The sequence below is a fragment of the Anabas testudineus genome, chromosome 10 (genome assembly GCF_900324465.2).
Source record: "Anabas testudineus chromosome 10, fAnaTes1.2, whole genome shotgun sequence".
NCBI classification, from domain to species: Eukaryota; Metazoa; Chordata; class Actinopteri; order Anabantiformes; family Anabantidae; genus Anabas; species Anabas testudineus.
The window spans coordinates 13939520-13960607 of record NC_046619.1 but is presented as its reverse complement, the minus strand read 5'-3'; the positions used below and the strand labels follow the sequence as shown (position 1 = coordinate 13960607).

At 39.7% G+C, this 21088-nt stretch overlaps 1 protein-coding gene and 25 non-coding genes across 26 annotated transcripts in view; 25 read left to right on the top strand and 1 right to left on the bottom strand.

Annotated features, from left to right (window-relative positions):
- Positions 1–21088, bottom strand: part of fermt3b (fermitin family member 3b) — a 40494-nt gene that overhangs the window by 14715 nt on the left and 4691 nt on the right. The gene's annotated exons all lie outside the window — the stretch shown is intronic.
- Positions 842–913, top strand: trnaw-cca. Its single transcript has one exon. It is a non-coding gene; the product is annotated as a tRNA-Trp (tRNA).
- On the top strand, positions 1854–1925 carry trnaw-cca. The gene has a single exon. It is a non-coding gene; the product is annotated as a tRNA-Trp (tRNA).
- trnaw-cca lies at positions 3009–3080 on the top strand. Its single transcript has one exon. It is a non-coding gene; the product is annotated as a tRNA-Trp (tRNA).
- Positions 3798–3869, top strand: trnaw-cca. Its single transcript has one exon. It is a non-coding gene; the product is annotated as a tRNA-Trp (tRNA).
- trnaw-cca lies at positions 4375–4446 on the top strand. Its single transcript has one exon. It is a non-coding gene; the product is annotated as a tRNA-Trp (tRNA).
- Positions 4909–4980, top strand: trnaw-cca. The gene has a single exon. It is a non-coding gene; the product is annotated as a tRNA-Trp (tRNA).
- trnaw-cca lies at positions 5486–5557 on the top strand. The gene has a single exon. It is a non-coding gene; the product is annotated as a tRNA-Trp (tRNA).
- Positions 6020–6091, top strand: trnaw-cca. The gene has a single exon. It is a non-coding gene; the product is annotated as a tRNA-Trp (tRNA).
- On the top strand, positions 7022–7093 carry trnaw-cca. Its single transcript has one exon. It is a non-coding gene; the product is annotated as a tRNA-Trp (tRNA).
- trnaw-cca lies at positions 8424–8495 on the top strand. The gene has a single exon. It is a non-coding gene; the product is annotated as a tRNA-Trp (tRNA).
- trnaw-cca lies at positions 9213–9284 on the top strand. Its single transcript has one exon. It is a non-coding gene; the product is annotated as a tRNA-Trp (tRNA).
- Positions 9790–9861, top strand: trnaw-cca. The gene has a single exon. It is a non-coding gene; the product is annotated as a tRNA-Trp (tRNA).
- Positions 10324–10395, top strand: trnaw-cca. The gene has a single exon. It is a non-coding gene; the product is annotated as a tRNA-Trp (tRNA).
- On the top strand, positions 10901–10972 carry trnaw-cca. The gene has a single exon. It is a non-coding gene; the product is annotated as a tRNA-Trp (tRNA).
- Positions 11435–11506, top strand: trnaw-cca. Its single transcript has one exon. It is a non-coding gene; the product is annotated as a tRNA-Trp (tRNA).
- Positions 12437–12508, top strand: trnaw-cca. The gene has a single exon. It is a non-coding gene; the product is annotated as a tRNA-Trp (tRNA).
- On the top strand, positions 13225–13296 carry trnaw-cca. Its single transcript has one exon. It is a non-coding gene; the product is annotated as a tRNA-Trp (tRNA).
- Positions 13802–13873, top strand: trnaw-cca. Its single transcript has one exon. It is a non-coding gene; the product is annotated as a tRNA-Trp (tRNA).
- Positions 14336–14407, top strand: trnaw-cca. Its single transcript has one exon. It is a non-coding gene; the product is annotated as a tRNA-Trp (tRNA).
- On the top strand, positions 15337–15408 carry trnaw-cca. Its single transcript has one exon. It is a non-coding gene; the product is annotated as a tRNA-Trp (tRNA).
- On the top strand, positions 15913–15984 carry trnaw-cca. The gene has a single exon. It is a non-coding gene; the product is annotated as a tRNA-Trp (tRNA).
- Positions 17865–17936, top strand: trnaw-cca. The gene has a single exon. It is a non-coding gene; the product is annotated as a tRNA-Trp (tRNA).
- Positions 19245–19316, top strand: trnaw-cca. Its single transcript has one exon. It is a non-coding gene; the product is annotated as a tRNA-Trp (tRNA).
- trnaw-cca lies at positions 19820–19891 on the top strand. Its single transcript has one exon. It is a non-coding gene; the product is annotated as a tRNA-Trp (tRNA).
- On the top strand, positions 20362–20433 carry trnaw-cca. Its single transcript has one exon. It is a non-coding gene; the product is annotated as a tRNA-Trp (tRNA).

Genomic DNA, 21088 nt, shown 5'->3' with positions numbered 1-21088 from the left:
AGTTCATGTAGAACTTGTGTCCCAGAAACAAGGATACTACCATGTCAGTAGTGAATACTGTCCTTCATTCACCATGCTCGTAAATAAATCTAAACGGTAGCGCGTCTGACTCCAGATCAGAAGGTTGAGTGTTCAAATCACGTCAGGGTCAATAGCTTTGATTATGTTCAGCTCATGTTAACACTGTGTCCCAAAACCAAGAATTATAAATTGTGGCCTATGAAGAACATGGCATGTGGCAATGCTAAGTGTTAGCTTAACATAGTCACTAGAACAATGGTGAGAACTTGTTTGACACTGTGTCCCGAAAGCAAGATTTATAAATTGGATTTTATTATGTTCTGCACAGTTCATGTAGAACCTGTGTCCTAGAAACAAGGATACTACCATTATAAATTGTGGCCTATGAAGATGTGTGGCATGTTGCAATGCTAAGTGTTAGCTTAACATAGTCACTAGAACAATGGTGAGAACTTGTTTGAAGACAAACCAAGTGCATGTTCAACTGTCAGTTTTATCTGACTTTCTTGCTCAATCCAGCACGTCTGATTCCAGATCAGAAGGTTGTGTGTTTAAACTATCTAGCGTAAGTGGATTTTATTATGTTCTGCACAGTTCATGTAGAACCTGTGTCCTAGAAACAAGGATACTACCATGTCAGTAGTGAATACTGTCCTTCATTCACCATGCTCGTAAAAAAATCTCCACTTTTTATCACCTCAGAATTCGAAAATTGCATGTGAAATAAAAGACAAATGTAATAGTAATCTCCTGTCTACTGACATATCAGAAACTACTGATCACTTTGGGAGTTTCCAGCAGTTTCTTTGAACTCAAAACAGACTCTGTGGCGCAACGGTAGCGCGTCTGACTCCAGATCAGAAGGTTGCGTGTTCAAATCACGTCAGGGTCAATGGGTTTGATTATGTTCAGCTCATGTTAACACTGTGAAGAATGTGGCAATGTTAAGTGTTAGCTTAACATAGTCACTAGAACAATGGTGAGAACTTGTTTGAAGACAAACCAAGTGCATGTTCAACTGTCAGTTTTATCTGACTTTCTTGCTCAATCCAGCACGTCTGATTCCAGATCAGAAGGTTGCGTGTTCAAATCACGTCAGGGTCAATGGTTTAGATTATGTTCAGCTCATATTAACACTGTTTCCCTAAAGCAAGAATTATAAATTGTGGCCTATGAAGATGTGTGGCATGTTGCAATGCTAAGTGTTAGCTTAACATAGTCACTAGAACAATGGTGAGAACTTGTTTGAAGACAAACCAAGTGCATGTTCAACTGTCAGTTTTATCTGACTTTCTTGCTCAATCCAGCACGTCTGATTCCAGATCAGAAGGTTGCGTGTTCAAATCACGTCAGGGTCAATATCTTTGATTATGTTCAGGGCAGCTCATGTTAACACTGTGAAGAACATGGCATGTGGCAATGCTAAGTGTTAGCTTAACATAGTCACTAGAACAATGGTGAGAACTTGTTTGAAGACAAACCAAGTGCATGTTCAACTGTCAGTTTTATCTGACTATCTTGCTCAATCCAGCACGTCTGATTGCAGATCAGAAGGTTGTGTGTTTAAAACTCTCTGGCGTAAGTGGATTTTATTATGTTCTGCACAGTTCATGTAGAACCTGTGTCCCAGAAATAAGGATAGTACCATGTCAGTAGTGAATACTGTCCTTCATTCACCATGCTCGTAAAAAAATCTCCACTTTTTATCACCTCAGAATTCGAAAATTGCATGTGAAATAAAAGACAAATGTAATAGTAATCTCCTGTCTACTGACATATCAGAAACTAATGATCACTTTGCGAGTTTCCAGCAGTTTCTTTAACTCAACAGAGACTCTGTGGCGCAACGGTAGCGCGTCTGACTCCAGATCAGAAGGTTGCGTGTTCAAATCACGTCAGGGTCAATAGCTTTGATTATGTTCAGCTCATGTTAACACTGTGAAGAACATGGCATGTGGCAATGCTAAGTGTTAGCTTAACATAGTCACTAGAACAATGGTGAGAACTTGTTTGAAGACAAACCAAGTGCATGTTCAACTGTCTGTTTTATCTGACTTTCTTGCTCAATCTAGCACGTCTGATTCCAGATCAGAAGGTTGTGTGTTTAAAACTCTCTGGCGTAAGTGGATTTTATTATGTTCTTCACAGTTCATGTAGAACTTGTGTCCCAGAAACAAGGATACTACCATGTCAGTAGTGAATACTGTCCTTCATTCACCATGCTCGTAAATAAATCTAAACGGTAGCGCGTCTGACTCCAGATCAGAAGGTTGAGTGTTCAAATCACGTCAGGGTCAATAGCTTTGATTATGTTCAGCTCATGTTAACACTGTGTCCCAAAACCAAGAATTATAAATTGTGGCCTATGAAGAACATGGCATGTGGCAATGCTAAGTGTTAGCTTAACATAGTCACTAGAACAATGGTGAGAACTTGTTTGACACTGTGTCCCGAAAGCAAGATTTATAAATTGGATTTTATTATGTTCTGCACAGTTCATGTAGAACCTGTGTCCTAGAAACAAGGATACTACCATTATAAATTGTGGCCTATGAAGATGTGTGGCATGTTGCAATGCTAAGTGTTAGCTTAACATAGTCACTAGAACAATGGTGAGAACTTGTTTGAAGACAAACCAAGTGCATGTTCAACTGTCAGTTTTATCTGACTTTCTTGCTCAATCCAGCACGTCTGATTCCAGATCAGAAGGTTGTGTGTTTAAACTATCTAGCGTAAGTGGATTTTATTATGTTCTGCACAGTTCATGTAGAACCTGTGTCCTAGAAACAAGGATACTACCATGTCAGTAGTGAATACTGTCCTTCATTCACCATGCTCGTAAAAAAATCTCCACTTTTTATCACCTCAGAATTCGAAAATTGCATGTGAAATAAAAGACAAATGTAATAGTAATCTCCTGTCTACTGACATATCAGAAACTACTGATCACTTTGGGAGTTTCCAGCAGTTTCTTTGAACTCAAAACAGACTCTGTGGCGCAACGGTAGCGCGTCTGACTCCAGCTCAGAAGGTTGCGTGTTCAAATCACGTCAGGGTCAATGGGTTAGATTATGTTCAGCTCATATTAACACTGTTTCCCTAAAGCAAGAATTATAAATTGTGGCCTATGAAGATGTGTGGCATGTTGCAATGCTAAGTGTTAGCTTAACATAGTCACTAGAACAATGGTGAGAACTTGTTTGAAGACAAACCAAGTGCATGTTCAACTGTCAGTTTTATCTGACTTTCTTGCTCAATCCAGCACGTCTGATTCCAGATCAGAAGGTTGCGTGTTCAAATCACGTCAGGGTCAATGGGTTTGATTATGTTCAGCTCATGTTAACACTGTGAAGAATGTGGCAATGTTAAGTGTTAGCTTAACATAGTCACTAGAACAATGGTGAGAACTTGTTTGAAGACAAACCAAGTGCGTGTTCAACTGTCAGTTTTATCTGACTTTCTTGCTCAATCCAGCACGTCTGATTCCAGATCAGAAGGTTGTGTGTTTAAAACTCTCTGGCGTAAGTGGATTTTATTATGTTCTGCACAGTTCATGTAGAACCTGTGTCCCAGAAACAAGGATACTACCATGTCAGTAGTGAATACTGTCCTTCATTCACCATGCTCGTAAAAAAATCTCCACTTTTTATCACCTCAGAATTCGAAAATTGCATGTGAAATAAAAGACAAATGTAATAGTAATCTCCTGTCTATTGACATATCAGAAACTACTGATCACTTTGCGAGTTTCCAGCAGTTTCTTTGAACTCAAAACAGACTCTGTGGCGCAACGGTAGCGCGTCTGACTCCAGATCAGAAGGTTGCGTGTTCAAGTCACGTCAGGGTCAATGGGTTAGATTATGTTCAGCTCATATTAACACTGTGTCCCTAAAGCAAGAATTATAAATTGTGGCCTATGAAGATGTGTGGCATGTTGCAATGCTAAGTGTTAGCTTAACATAGTCACTAGAACAATGGTGAGAACTTGTTTGAAGACAAACCAAGTGCATGTTCAACTGTCAGTTTTATCTGACGTTCTTGCTCAATCCAGCACGTCTGATTTCAGATCAGAAGGTTGTGTGTTTAAAACTCTCTGGCGTAAGTGGATTTTATTATGTTCTGAACAGTTCATGTAGAACCTGTGTCCTAGAAACAAGGATACTACCATGTCGGTAGTGAATACTGTCCTTCATTCACCATGCTCGTAAATAAATCTCCACTTTTTATCACCTCAGAATTCGAAAATTGCATGTGAAATAAAAGACAAATGTAATAGTAATCTCCTGTCTATTGACATATCAGAAACTAATGATCACTTTGCGAGTTTCCAGCAGTTTCTTTGAACTCAAAACAGACTCTGTGGCGCAACGGTAGCGCGTCTGACTCCAGATCAGAAGGTTGCGTGTTCAAATCACGTCAGGGTCAATGGGTTTGATTATGTTCAGCTCATGTTAACACTGTGAAGAATGTGGCAATGTTAAGTGTTAGCTTAACATAGTCACTAGAACAATGGTGAGAACTTGTTTGAAGACAAACCAAGTGCATGTTCAACTGTCAGTTTTATCTGACTTTCTTGCTCAATCCAGCAGTCTGATTCCAGATCAGAAGGTTGTGTGTTTAAAACTCTCTGGCGTAAGTGGATTTTATTATGTTCTGCACAGTTCATGTAGAACCTGTGTCCTAGAAACAAGGATACTACCATGTCAGTAGTGAATACTGTCCTTCATTCACCATGCTCGTAAAAAAATCTCCACTTTTTATCACCTCAGAATTCGAAAATTGCATGTGAAATAAAAGACAAATGTAATAGTAATCTCCTGTCTACTGACATATCAGAAACTAATGATCACTTTGCGAGTTTCCAGCAGTTTCTTTGAACTCAAAACAGACTCTGTGGCGCAACGGTAGCGCGTCTGACTCCAGATCAGAAGGTTGCGTGTTCAAGTCACGTCAGGGTCAATGGGTTAGATTATGTTCAGCTCATATTAACACTGTGTCCCTAAAGCAAGAATTATAAATTGTGGCCTATGAAGATGTGTGGCATGTTGCAATGCTAAGTGTTAGCTTAACATAGTCACTAGAACAATGGTGAGAACTTGTTTGAAGACAAACCAAGTGCATGTTCAACTGTCAGTTTTATCTGACGTTCTTGCTCAATCCAGCACGTCTGATTTCAGATCAGAAGGTTGTGTGTTTAAAACTCTCTGGCGTAAGTGGATTTTATTATGTTCTGAACAGTTCATGTAGAACCTGTGTCCTAGAAACAAGGATACTACCATGTCGGTAGTGAATACTGTCCTTCATTCACCATGCTCGTAAATAAATCTCCACTTTTTATCACCTCAGAATTCGAAAATTGCATGTGAAATAAAAGACAAATGTAATAGTAATCTCCTGTCTATTGACATATCAGAAACTAATGATCACTTTGCGAGTTTCCAGCAGTTTCTTTGAACTCAAAACAGACTCTGTGGCGCAACGGTAGCGCGTCTGACTCCAGATCAGAAGGTTGCGTGTTCAAATCACGTCAGGGTCAATGGGTTTGATTATGTTCAGCTCATGTTAACACTGTGAAGAATGTGGCAATGTTAAGTGTTAGCTTAACATAGTCACTAGAACAATGGTGAGAACTTGTTTGAAGACAAACCAAGTGCATGTTCAACTGTCAGTTTTATCTGACTTTCTTGCTCAATCCAGCAGTCTGATTCCAGATCAGAAGGTTGTGTGTTTAAAACTCTCTGGCGTAAGTGGATTTTATTATGTTCTGCACAGTTCATGTAGAACCTGTGTCCTAGAAACAAGGATACTACCATGTCAGTAGTGAATACTGTCCTTCATTCACCATGCTCGTAAAAAAATCTCCACTTTTTATCACCTCAGAATTCGAAAATTGCATGTGAAATAAAAGACAAATGTAATAGTAATCTCCTGTCTACTGACATATCAGAAACTAATGATCACTTTGCGAGTTTCCAGCAGTTTCTTTGAACTCAAAACAGACTCTGTGGCGCAACGGTAGCGCGTCTGACTCCAGATCAGAAGGTTGCGTGTTCAAATCACGTCAGGGTCAATAGCTTTGATTATGTTCAGCTCATGTTAACACTGTGTCCCAAAAGCAAGAATTATAAATTGTGGCCTATGAGGAACATGGCATGTGGCAATGCTAAGTGTTAGCTTAACATAGTCACTAGAACAATGGTGAGAACTTGTTTGAAGACAAACCAAGTGCATTTTCAACTGTCAGTTTTATCTGACTTTCTTGCTCAATCTAGCACGTCTGATTCCAGATCAGAAGGTTGTGTGTTTAAAACTCTCTGGCGTAAGTGGATTTTATTTTGTTCTGCACAGTTCATGTAGAACCTGTCCTAGAAACAAGGATACTACCATGTCAGTAGTGAATACTGTCCTTCATTCACCATGCTCGTAAATAAATCTAAACGGTAGCGCGTCTGACTCCAGATCAGAAGGTTGAGTGTTCAAATCACGTCAGGGTCAATAGCTTTGATTATGTTCAGCTCATGTTAACACTGTGTCCCAAAACCAAGAATTATAAATTGTGGCCTATGAAGATGTGTGGCATATTGCAATGCTAAGTGTTAGCTTAGCATAGTAGCTAGAACAATGGTGAGAACTTGTTTGAAGACAAACCAAGTGCATGTTCAACTGTCAGTTTTATCTGACTTTCTTGCTCAATCCAGCACGTCTTATTCCAGATCAGAAGGTTGCGTGTTTAAAACTCTCTGGCGTGAGTGGATTTTATAATGTTCTGCACAGTTCATGTAGAACCTGTGTCCTAGAAACAAGGATACTACCATGTCAGTAGTGAATGCTGTCCTTCATCCACCATGCTCGTAAATAAATCTCCACTTTTTATCACCTCAGAATTCGAAAATTGCATGTGAAATAAAAGACAAATGTAATAGTAATCTCCTGTCTACTGACATATCAGAAACTACTGATCACTTTGGGAGTTTCCAGCAGTTTCTTTGAACTCAAAACAGACTCTGTGGCGCAACGGTAGCGCGTCTGACTCCAGCTCAGAAGGTTGCGTGTTCAAATCACGTCAGGGTCAATGGGTTAGATTATGTTCAGCTCATATTAACACTGTTTCCCTAAAGCAAGAATTATAAATTGTGGCCTATGAAGATGTGTGGCATGTTGCAATGCTAAGTGTTAGCTTAACATAGTCACTAGAACAATGGTGAGAACTTGTTTGAAGACAAACCAAGTGCATGTTCAACTGTCAGTTTTATCTGACTTTCTTGCTCAATCCAGCACGTCTGATTCCAGATCAGAAGGTTGCGTGTTCAAATCACGTCAGGGTCAATGGGTTTGATTATGTTCAGCTCATGTTAACACTGTGAAGAATGTGGCAATGTTAAGTGTTAGCTTAACATAGTCACTAGAACAATGGTGAGAACTTGTTTGAAGACAAACCAAGTGCGTGTTCAACTGTCAGTTTTATCTGACTTTCTTGCTCAATCCAGCACGTCTGATTCCAGATCAGAAGGTTGTGTGTTTAAAACTCTCTGGCGTAAGTGGATTTTATTATGTTCTGCACAGTTCATGTAGAACCTGTGTCCCAGAAACAAGGATACTACCATGTCAGTAGTGAATACTGTCCTTCATTCACCATGCTCGTAAAAAAATCTAAACGGTAGCGCGTCTGACTCCAGATCAGAAGGTTGAGTGTTCAAATCACGTCAGGGTCAATAGCTTTGATTATGTTCAGCTCATGTTAACACTGTGTCCCAAAACCAAGAATTATAAATTGTGGCCTATGAAGAACATGGCATGTGGCAATGCTAAGTGTTAGCTTAACATAGTCACTAGAACAATGGTGAGAACTTGTTTGACACTGTGTCCCGAAAGCAAGATTTATAAATTGGATTTTATTATGTTCTGCACAGTTCATGTAGAACCTGTGTCCTAGAAACAAGGATACTACCATTATAAATTGTGGCCTATGAAGATGTGTGGCATGTTGCAATGCTAAGTGTTAGCTTAACATAGTCACTAGAACAATGGTGAGAACTTGTTTGAAGACAAACCAAGTGCATGTTCAACTGTCAGTTTTATCTGACTTTCTTGCTCAATCCAGCACGTCTGATTCCAGATCAGAAGGTTGTGTGTTTAAACTATCTAGCGTAAGTGGATTTTATTATGTTCTGCACAGTTCATGTAGAACCTGTGTCCTAGAAACAAGGATACTACCATGTCAGTAGTGAATACTGTCCTTCATTCACCATGCTCGTAAAAAAATCTCCACTTTTTATCACCTCAGAATTCGAAAATTGCATGTGAAATAAAAGACAAATGTAATAGTAATCTCCTGTCTACTGACATATCAGAAACTACTGATCACTTTGGGAGTTTCCAGCAGTTTCTTTGAACTCAAAACAGACTCTGTGGCGCAACGGTAGCGCGTCTGACTCCAGCTCAGAAGGTTGCGTGTTCAAATCACGTCAGGGTCAATGGGTTAGATTATGTTCAGCTCATATTAACACTGTTTCCCTAAAGCAAGAATTATAAATTGTGGCCTATGAAGATGTGTGGCATGTTGCAATGCTAAGTGTTAGCTTAACATAGTCACTAGAACAATGGTGAGAACTTGTTTGAAGACAAACCAAGTGCATGTTCAACTGTCAGTTTTATCTGACTTTCTTGCTCAATCCAGCACGTCTGATTCCAGATCAGAAGGTTGCGTGTTCAAATCACGTCAGGGTCAATGGGTTTGATTATGTTCAGCTCATGTTAACACTGTGAAGAATGTGGCAATGTTAAGTGTTAGCTTAACATAGTCACTAGAACAATGGTGAGAACTTGTTTGAAGACAAACCAAGTGCGTGTTCAACTGTCAGTTTTATCTGACTTTCTTGCTCAATCCAGCACGTCTGATTCCAGATCAGAAGGTTGTGTGTTTAAAACTCTCTGGCGTAAGTGGATTTTATTATGTTCTGCACAGTTCATGTAGAACCTGTGTCCCAGAAACAAGGATACTACCATGTCAGTAGTGAATACTGTCCTTCATTCACCATGCTCGTAAAAAAATCTCCACTTTTTATCACCTCAGAATTCGAAAATTGCATGTGAAATAAAAGACAAATGTAATAGTAATCTCCTGTCTATTGACATATCAGAAACTACTGATCACTTTGCGAGTTTCCAGCAGTTTCTTTGAACTCAAAACAGACTCTGTGGCGCAACGGTAGCGCGTCTGACTCCAGATCAGAAGGTTGCGTGTTCAAGTCACGTCAGGGTCAATGGGTTAGATTATGTTCAGCTCATATTAACACTGTGTCCCTAAAGCAAGAATTATAAATTGTGGCCTATGAAGATGTGTGGCATGTTGCAATGCTAAGTGTTAGCTTAACATAGTCACTAGAACAATGGTGAGAACTTGTTTGAAGACAAACCAAGTGCATGTTCAACTGTCAGTTTTATCTGACTTTCTTGCTCAATCCAGCACGTCTGATTCCAGATCAGAAGGTTGTGTGTTTAAAACTCTCTGGCGTAAGTGGATTTTATTATGTTCTGAACAGTTCATGTAGAACCTGTGTCCTAGAAACAAGGATACTACCATGTCGGTAGTGAATACTGTCCTTCATTCACCATGCTCGTAAATAAATCTCCACTTTTTATCACCTCAGAATTCGAAAATTGCATGTGAAATAAAAGACAAATGTAATAGTAATCTCCTGTCTACTGACATATCAGAAACTAATGATCACTTTGCGAGTTTCCAGCAGTTTCTTTGAACTCAAAACAGACTCTGTGGCGCAACGGTAGCGCGTCTGACTCCAGATCAGAAGGTTGCGTGTTCAAATCACGTCAGGGTCAATGGGTTTGATTATGTTCAGCTCATGTTAACACTGTGAAGAATGTGGCAATGTTAAGTGTTAGCTTAACATAGTCACTAGAACAATGGTGAGAACTTGTTTGAAGACAAACCAAGTGCATGTTCAACTGTCAGTTTTATCTGACTTTCTTGCTCAATCCAGCAGTCTGATTCCAGATCAGAAGGTTGTGTGTTTAAAACTCTCTGGCGTAAGTGGATTTTATTATGTTCTGCACAGTTCATGTAGAACCTGTGTCCTAGAAACAAGGATACTACCATGTCAGTAGTGAATACTGTCCTTCATTCACCATGCTCGTAAAAAAATCTCCACTTTTTATCACCTCAGAATTCGAAAATTGCATGTGAAATAAAAGACAAATGTAATAGTAATCTCCTGTCTACTGACATATCAGAAACTAATGATCACTTTGCGAGTTTCCAGCAGTTTCTTTGAACTCAAAACAGACTCTGTGGCGCAACGGTAGCGCGTCTGACTCCAGATCAGAAGGTTGCGTGTTCAAGTCACGTCAGGGTCAATGGGTTAGATTATGTTCAGCTCATATTAACACTGTGTCCCTAAAGCAAGAATTATAAATTGTGGCCTATGAAGATGTGTGGCATGTTGCAATGCTAAGTGTTAGCTTAACATAGTCACTAGAACAATGGTGAGAACTTGTTTGAAGACAAACCAAGTGCATGTTCAACTGTCAGTTTTATCTGACGTTCTTGCTCAATCCAGCACGTCTGATTTCAGATCAGAAGGTTGTGTGTTTAAAACTCTCTGGCGTAAGTGGATTTTATTATGTTCTGAACAGTTCATGTAGAACCTGTGTCCTAGAAACAAGGATACTACCATGTCGGTAGTGAATACTGTCCTTCATTCACCATGCTCGTAAATAAATCTCCACTTTTTATCACCTCAGAATTCGAAAATTGCATGTGAAATAAAAGACAAATGTAATAGTAATCTCCTGTCTATTGACATATCAGAAACTAATGATCACTTTGCGAGTTTCCAGCAGTTTCTTTGAACTCAAAACAGACTCTGTGGCGCAACGGTAGCGCGTCTGACTCCAGATCAGAAGGTTGCGTGTTCAAATCACGTCAGGGTCAATGGGTTTGATTATGTTCAGCTCATGTTAACACTGTGAAGAATGTGGCAATGTTAAGTGTTAGCTTAACATAGTCACTAGAACAATGGTGAGAACTTGTTTGAAGACAAACCAAGTGCATGTTCAACTGTCAGTTTTATCTGACTTTCTTGCTCAATCCAGCAGTCTGATTCCAGATCAGAAGGTTGTGTGTTTAAAACTCTCTGGCGTAAGTGGATTTTATTATGTTCTGCACAGTTCATGTAGAACCTGTGTCCTAGAAACAAGGATACTACCATGTCAGTAGTGAATACTGTCCTTCATTCACCATGCTCGTAAAAAAATCTCCACTTTTTATCACCTCAGAATTCGAAAATTGCATGTGAAATAAAAGACAAATGTAATAGTAATCTCCTGTCTACTGACATATCAGAAACTAATGATCACTTTGCGAGTTTCCAGCAGTTTCTTTGAACTCAAAACAGACTCTGTGGCGCAACGGTAGCGCGTCTGACTCCAGATCAGAAGGTTGCGTGTTCAAATCACGTCAGGGTCAATAGCTTTGATTATGTTCAGCTCATGTTAACACTGTGTCCCAAAAGCAAGAATTATAAATTGTGGCCTATGAGGAACATGGCATGTGGCAATGCTAAGTGTTAGCTTAACATAGTCACTAGAACAATGGTGAGAACTTGTTTGAAGACAAACCAAGTGCATTTTCAACTGTCAGTTTTATCTGACTTTCTTGCTCAATCTAGCACGTCTGATTCCAGATCAGAAGGTTGTGTGTTTAAAACTCTCTGGCGTAAGTGGATTTTATTTTGTTCTGCACAGTTCATGTAGAACCTGTCCTAGAAACAAGGATACTACCATGTCAGTAGTGAATACTGTCCTTCATTCACCATGCTCGTAAATAAATCTAAACGGTAGCGCGTCTGACTCCAGATCAGAAGGTTGAGTGTTCAAATCACGTCAGGGTCAATAGCTTTGATTATGTTCAGCTCATGTTAACACTGTGTCCCAAAACCAAGAATTATAAATTGTGGCCTATGAAGATGTGTGGCATATTGCAATGCTAAGTGTTAGCTTAGCATAGTAGCTAGAACAATGGTGAGAACTTGTTTGAAGACAAACCAAGTGCATGTTCAACTGTCAGTTTTATCTGACTTTCTTGCTCAATCCAGCACGTCTTATTCCAGATCAGAAGGTTGCGTGTTTAAAACTCTCTGGCGTGAGTGGATTTTATAATGTTCTGCACAGTTCATGTAGAACCTGTGTCCTAGAAACAAGGATACTACCATGTCAGTAGTGAATGCTGTCCTTCATCCACCATGCTCGTAAATAAATCTCCACTTTTTATCACCTCAGAATTCGAAAATTGCATGTGAAATAAAAGACAAATGTAATAGTAATCTCCTGTCTACTGACATATCAGAAACTACTGATCACTTTGGGAGTTTCCAGCAGTTTCTTTGAACTCAAAACAGACTCTGTGGCGCAACGGTAGCGCGTCTGACTCCAGCTCAGAAGGTTGCGTGTTCAAATCACGTCAGGGTCAATGGGTTAGATTATGTTCAGCTCATATTAACACTGTTTCCCTAAAGCAAGAATTATAAATTGTGGCCTATGAAGATGTGTGGCATGTTGCAATGCTAAGTGTTAGCTTAACATAGTCACTAGAACAATGGTGAGAACTTGTTTGAAGACAAACCAAGTGCATGTTCAACTGTCAGTTTTATCTGACTTTCTTGCTCAATCCAGCACGTCTGATTCCAGATCAGAAGGTTGCGTGTTCAAATCACGTCAGGGTCAATGGGTTTGATTATGTTCAGCTCATGTTAACACTGTGAAGAATGTGGCAATGTTAAGTGTTAGCTTAACATAGTCACTAGAACAATGGTGAGAACTTGTTTGAAGACAAACCAAGTGCGTGTTCAACTGTCAGTTTTATCTGACTTTCTTGCTCAATCCAGCACGTCTGATTCCAGATCAGAAGGTTGTGTGTTTAAAACTCTCTGGCGTAAGTGGATTTTATTATGTTCTGCACAGTTCATGTAGAACCTGTGTCCCAGAAACAAGGATACTACCATGTCAGTAGTGAATACTGTCCTTCATTCACCATGCTCGTAAAAAAATCTCCACTTTTTATCACCTCAGAATTCGAAATTGCATGTGAAATAAAAGACAAATGTAATAGTAATCTCCTGTCTATTGACATATCAGAAACTACTGATCACTTTGCGAGTTTCCAGCAGTTTCTTTGAACTCAAAACAGACTCTGTGGCGCAACGGTAGCGCGTCTGACTCCAGATCAGAAGGTTGCGTGTTCAAGTCACGTCAGGGTCAATGGGTTAGATTATGTTCAGCTCATATTAACACTGTGTCCCTAAAGCAAGAATTATAAATTGTGGCCTATGAAGATGTGTGGCATGTTGCAATGCTAAGTGTTAGCTTAACATAGTCACTAGAACAATGGTGAGAACTTGTTTGAAGACAAACCAAGTGCATGTTCAACTGTCAGTTTTATCTGACGTTCTTGCTCAATCCAGCACGTCTGATTTCAGATCAGAAGGTTGTGTGTTTAAAACTCTCTGGCGTAAGTGGATTTTATTATGTTCTGAACAGTTCATGTAGAACCTGTGTCCTAGAAACAAGGATACTACCATGTCGGTAGTGAATACTGTCCTTCATTCACCATGCTCGTAAATAAATCTCCACTTTTTATCACCTCAGAATTCGAAAATTGCATGTGAAATAAAAGACAAATGTAATAGTAATCTCCTGTCTATTGACATATCAGAAACTAATGATCACTTTGCGAGTTTCCAGCAGTTTCTTTGAACTCAAAACAGACTCTGTGGCGCAACGGTAGCGCGTCTGACTCCAGATCAGAAGGTTGCGTGTTCAAATCACGTCAGGGTCAATGGGTTTGATTATGTTCAGCTCATGTTAACACTGTGAAGAATGTGGCAATGTTAAGTGTTAGCTTAACATAGTCACTAGAACAATGGTGAGAACTTGTTTGAAGACAAACCAAGTGCATGTTCAACTGTCAGTTTTATCTGACTTTCTTGCTCAATCCAGCAGTCTGATTCCAGATCAGAAGGTTGTGTGTTTAAAACTCTCTGGCGTAAGTGGATTTTATTATGTTCTGCACAGTTCATGTAGAACCTGTGTCCTAGAAACAAGGATACTACCATGTCAGTAGTGAATACTGTCCTTCATTCACCATGCTCGTAAAAAAATCTCCACTTTTTATCACCTCAGAATTCGAAAATTGCATGTGAAATAAAAGACAAATGTAATAGTAATCTCCTGTCTACTGACATATCAGAAACTAATGATCACTTTGCGAGTTTCCAGCAGTTTCTTTGAACTCAAAACAGACTCTGTGGCGCAACGGTAGCGCGTCTGACTCCAGATCAGAAGGTTGCGTGTTCAAATCACGTCAGGGTCAATAGCTTTGATTATGTTCAGCTCATGTTAACACTGTGTCCCAAAAGCAAGAATTATAAATTGTGGCCTATGAGGAACATGGCATGTGGCAATGCTAAGTGTTAGCTTAACATAGTCACTAGAACAATGGTGAGAACTTGTTTGAAGACAAACCAAGTGCATGTTCAACTGTCAGTTTTATCTGACTTTCTTGCTCAATCTAGCACGTCTGATTCCAGATCAGAAGGTTGTGTGTTTAAAACTCTCTGGCGTAAGTGGATTTTATTTTGTTCTGCACAGTTCATGTAGAACCTGTCCTAGAAACAAGGATACTACCATGTCAGTAGTGAATACTGTCCTTCATTCACCATGCTCGTAAATAAATCTAAACGGTAGCGCGTCTGACTCCAGATCAGAAGGTTGAGTGTTCAAATCACGTCAGGGTCAATAGCTTTGATTATGTTCAGCTCATGTTAACACTGTGTCCCAAAACCAAGAATTATAAATTGTGGCCTATGAAGATGTGTGGCATATTGCAATGCTAAGTGTTAGCTTAGCATAGTAGCTAGAACAATGGTGAGAACTTGTTTGAAGACAAACCAAGTGCATGTTCAACTGTCAGTTTTATCTGACTTTCTTGCTCAATCCAGCACGTCTTATTCCAGATCAGAAGGTTGCGTGTTTAAACTCTCTGGCGTAAGTGGATTTTATAATGTTCTGCACAGTTCATGTAGAACCTGTGTCCTAGAAACAAGGATACTACCATGTCAGTAGTGAATACTGTCCTTCATTCACCATGCTCGTAAATAAATCTCCACTTTTTATCACCTCAGAATTCGAAAATTGCATGTGAAATAAAAGACAAATGTAATAGTAATCTCCTGTCTACTGACATATCAGAAACTACTGATCACTTTGCGAGTTTCCAGCAGTTTCTTTGAACTCAAAACAGACTCTGTGGCGCAACGGTAGCGCGTCTGACTCCAGATCAGAAGGTTGCGTGTTCAAATCACGTCAGGGTCAATAGCTTTGATTATGTTCAGCTCATGTTAACACTGTGTCCCAAAAGCAAGAATTATAAATTGTGGCCTATGAAGAACATGGCATGTGGCAATGCTAAGTGTTAGCTTAACATAGTCACTAGAACAATGGTGAGAACTTGTTTGAAGACAAACCAAGTGCATGTTCAACTGTCAGTTTTATCTGACTTTCTTGCTCAATCCAGCAGGTCTGATTCCAGATCAGAAGGTTGCGTGTTTAAAACTCTCTGGCGTAAGTGGATTTTATTATGTTCTGCACAGTTCATGTAGAACCTGTGTCCCAGAAACAAGGATACTACCATGTCAGTAGTGAATACTGTCCTTCATTCACCATGCTCGTAAATAAATCTCCACTTTTTATCACCTCAGAATTCGAAAATTGCATGTGAAATAAAAGACAAATGTAATAGTAATCTCCTGTCTACTGACATATCAGAAACTAATGATCACTTTGCGAGTTTCCAGCAGTTTCTTTGAACTCAAAACAGACTCTGTGGCGCAACGGTAGCGCGTCTGACTCCAGATCAGAAGGTTGCGTGTTCAAATCACGTCAGGGTCAATAGCTTTGATTATGTTCAGCTCATGTTAACACTGTGTCCTGAAAGCAAGAATTATAAATTGTGGTCTATGAAGATGTGTGGCATGTGGCAATGCTAAGTGTTAGCTTAACATAGTAGCTAGAACAATGGTGAGAACTTGTTTGAAGACAAACCAAGTGCATGTTCAACTGTCTGTTTTATCTGACTCTCTTGCTCAATCCAGCACGTCTGATTCCAGATCAGAAGGTTGCGTGTTCAAATCACGTCAGGGTCAATATCTTTGATTATGTTCAGGGCAGCTCATGTTAACACTGTGAAGAACATGGCATGTGGCAATGCTAAGTGTTAGCTTAACATAGTCACTAGAACAATGGTGAGAACTTGTTTGAAGACAAACCAAGTGCATGTTCAACTGTCAGTTTTATCTGACTTTCTTGCTCAATCCAGCAGGTCTGATTCCAGATCAGAAGGTTGTGTGTTTAAAACTCTCTGGCGTAAGTGGATTTTATTATGTTCTGCACAGTTCATGTAGAACCTGTGTCCCAGAAATAAGGATAGTACCATGTCAGTAGTGAATACTGTCCTTCATTCACCATGCTCGTAAAAAAATCTCCACTTTTTATCACCTCAGAATTCGAAAATTGCATGTGAAATAAAAGACAAATGTAATAGTAATCTCCTGTCTACTGACATATCAGAAACTAATGATCACTTTGCGAGTTTCCAGCAGTTTCTTTAACTCAACAGAGACTCTGTGGCGCAACGGTAGCGCGTCTGACTCCAGATCAGAAGGTTTGCGTGTTCAAATCACGTCAGGGTCAATAGCTTTGATTATGTTCAGCTCATGTTAACACTGTGTCCTGAAAGCAAGAATTATAAATTGTGGTCCTATGAAGAATGTGTCATGTGGCAATGCTAAGTGTTAGCTAACAATAGTCACTAGAACAATGGTGAGAACCTTGTTTAAAGACAAACAAAGTGCATGTTCAACTGTCAGTTTTTATCTGACTTTCGTGCTCAATCCTAGCACGGTCTTGATTCCAGATCAGAAGGTTGTTGTGTTTAAAACCTCTCTGGCGTGTAAGTGGATTTTATTATGTTCTGCACAGTTCATTGATAGAACCTGTGTCCTAGAAACAAGGATACTACCATGTCAGTAGTGAATACTGTCCTTCATCAACATGCTCGTAAATAAATCTCCACTTTTTATACCGCAGAATTCGAAAATTGCATGTGAAATAAAGAACAAATGTATATAGTAATCTCCTGTCTACTGACATATCAGAAACTAATGATCACTTGCGACGTTTCCAGCAGTTGCTTTAACTCACAACGTGAGACTCTGTTGGCGCAACGGTTGGTAGCGCGTCTGACTCCAGATCAGAAGGTGCGTGTTCAATCACTGTCAGGGTCAAATAGCTTTGATTATGTCAGCTCATGTTAACACTGTGTCCTGAAAGCAAGTGAAGATGTGTGGCATGTGGCAATGCTAAGTGTTAGCTTAACATAGTAGCTAGAACAATGGTGAGAACTTGTTTGAAGACAAACCAAGTGCATGTTCAACTGTCAGTTTTATCTGACTTTCTTGCTCAATCCAGCAGGTCTGATTCCAGATCAGAAGGTTGCGTGTTTAAAACTCTCTGGCGTAAGTGGATTTTATTATGTTCTGCACAGTTCATGTAGAACCTGTGTCCCAGAAACAAGGATACTACCATGTCGGTAGTGAATACTGTCCTTCATTCACCATGCTCGTAAATAAATCTCCACTTTTTATCACCTCAGAATTCGAAAATTGCATGTGAAATAAAAGACAAATGTAATAGTAATCTCCTGTCTACTGACATATCAGAAACTAATGATCACTTTGCGAGTTTCCAGCAGTTTCTTTGAACTCAAAACAGACTCTGTGGCGCAACGGTAGCGCGTCTGACTCCAGATCAGAAGGTTGCGTGTTCAAATCACGTCAGGGTCAATGGGTTTGATTATGTTCAGCTCATGTTAACACTGTGTCCTGAAAGCAAGAATTATAAATTGTGGTCTATGAAGATGTGTGGCATGTGGCAATGCTAAGTGTTAGCTTAACATAGTAGCTAGAACAATGGTGAGAACTTGTTTGAAGACAAACCAAGTGCATGTTCAACTGTCAGTTTTATCTGACTTTCTTGCTCAATCCAGCACGTCTGATTCCAGATCAGAAGGTTGGGTGTTTAAACTCTCTGGCGTAAGTGGATTTTATTATGTTCTGCACAGTTCATGTAGAACCTGTGTCCCAGAAACAAGGATACTACCATGTCAGTAGTGAATACTGTCCTTCATTCACCATGCTCGTAAATAAATCTCCACTTTTTATCACCTCAGAATTCGAAAATTGCATGTGAAATAAAAGACAAATGTAATAGTAATCTCCTGTCTACTGACATATCAGAAACTACTGATCACTTTGCGAGTTTCCAGCAGTTTTTTTGAACCCAAAACAGACTCTGTGGTGCAACGGTAGCGCGTCTGACTCCAGATCAGAAGGTTGCGTGTTCAAATCACGTCAGGGTCAATAGCTTTGATTATGTTCAGGGCAGCTCATGTTAACACTGTGAAGAACATGGCATGTGGCAATGCTAAGTGTTAGCTTAACATAGTCACTAGAACAATGGTGAGAACTTGTTTGAAGACAAACCAAGTGCATGTTCAACTGTCAGTTTTATCTGACTTTCTTGCTCAATCCAGCACGTCTGATTTCAGATCAGAAGGTTGTGTGTTCAAATCACGTCAGGGTCAATAGCTTTGATTATGTTCAGGGCAGCTCATGTTAACACTGTGTCCCAAAACCAAGAATTATAAATTGTGGCCTATGAGGAACATGGCATGTGGCAATGCTAAGTGTTAGCTTAACATAGTCACTAGAACAATGGTGAGAACTTGTTTGAAGACAAACCAAGTGCATGTTCAACTGTCAGTTTTATCTGACTTTCTTGCTCAATCCAGCACGTCTGATTCCAGATCAGAAGGTTGTGTGTTTAAACTATCTGGCGTAAGTGGATTTTATTATGTTCTGCACAGTTCATGTAGAACCTGTGTCCTAGAAACAAGGATACTACCATGTCAGTAGTGAATACTGTCCTTCATTCACCATGCTCGTAAAAAAATCTCCACTTTTTATCACCTCAGAATTCGAAAATTGCATGTGAAATAAAAGACAAATGTAATAGTAATCTCCTGTCTACTGACATATCAGAAACTACTGATCACTTTGGGAGTTTCCAGCAGTTTCTTTGAACTCAAAACAGACTCTGTGGCGCAACGGTAGCGCGTCTGACTCCAGATCAGAAGGTTGCGTGTTCAAATCACGTCAGGGTCAATGGGTTAGATTATGTTCAGCTCATATTAACACTGTTTCCCTAAAGCAAGAATTATAAATTGTGGCCTATGAAGATGTGTGGCATGTGGCAATGCTAAGTGTTAGCTTAACATAGTAGCTAGAACAATGGTGAGAACTTGTTTGAAGACAAACCAAGTGCATGTTCAACTGTCAGTTTTATCTGACTTTCTTGCTCAATCCAGCAGGTCTGATTCCAGATCAGAAGGTTGTGTGTTTAAACTCTCTGGCGTAAGTGGATTTTATTATGTTCTGCACAGTTCATGTAGAACCTGTGTCCCAGAAACAAGGATACTACCATGTCGGTAGTGAATACTGTCCTTCATTCACCATGCTCGTAAATAAATCTCCACTTTTTATCACCTCAGAATTCGAAAATTGCATGTGAAATAAAAGACAAATGTAATAGTAATCTCCTGTCTACTGACATATCAGAAACTAATGATCACTTTGCGAGTTTCCAGCAGTTGCTTTAACTCAACAGAGACTCTGTGGCGCAACGGTAGCGCGTCTGACTCCAGATCAGAAGGTTGCGTGTTCAAATCACGTCAGGGTCAATGGGTTTGATTATGTTCAGCTCATGTTAACACTGTGAAGAACATGGCATGTGGCAATGCTAAGTGTTAGCTTAACATAGTCACTAGAACAATGGTGAGAACTTGTTTGAAGACAAACCAAGTGCATGTTCAACTGTCAGTTTTATCTGACTTTCTTGCTCAATCCAGCACGTCTGATTCCAGATCAGAAGGTTGTGTGTTTAAAACTCTCTGGCGTAAGTGGATTTTATTATGTTCTGCACAGTTCATGTAGAACCTGTGTCCTAGAAACAAGGATACTACCATGTCAGTAGTGAATACTGTCCTTCATTCACCATGCTCGTAAATAAATCTCCACTTTTTATCACCTCAGAATTGGAAAATTGCATGTGAAATAAAAGACAAATGTAATAGTAATCTCCTGTCTACTGACATATCAGAAACTACTGATCACTTTGCGAGTTTCCAGCAGTTTTTTTGAACCCAAAACAGACTCTGTGGCGCAACGGTAGCGCGTCTGACTCCAGATCAGAAGGTTGCGTGTTCAAATCACGTCAGGGTCAATAGCTTTGATTATGTTCAGGGCAGCTCATGTTAACACTGTGAAGAACATGGCATGTGGCAATGCTAAGTGTTAGCTTAACATAGTCACTAGAACAATGGTGAGAACTTGTTTGAAGACAAACCAAGTGCATGTTCAACTGTCAGTTTTATCTGACTTTCTTGCTCAATCCAGCACGTCTGATTCCAGATCAGAAGGTTGTGTGTTTAAAACTCTCTGGCGTAAGTGGATTTTATTATGTTCTTCACAGTTCATGTAGAACTTGTGTCCCAGAAACAAGGATACTACCATGTCAGTAGTGAATACTGTCCTTCATTCACCATGCTCGTAAATAAATCTAAACGGTAGCGCGTCTGACTCCAGATCAGAAGGTTGAGTGTTCAAATCACGTCAGGGTCAATAGCTTTGATTATGTTCAGCTCATGTTAACACTGTGTCCCAAAACCAAGAATTATAAATTGTGGCCTATGAAGAACATGGCATGTGGCAATGCTAAATGTTAGCTTAACATAGTCACTAGAACAATGGTGAGAACTTGTTTGAAGACAAACCAAGTGCATGTTCAACTGTCAGTTTTATCTGACTTTCTTGCTCAATCCAGCACGTCTGATTCCAGATCAGAAGGTTGGGTGTTTAAACTCTCTGGCGTAAGTGGA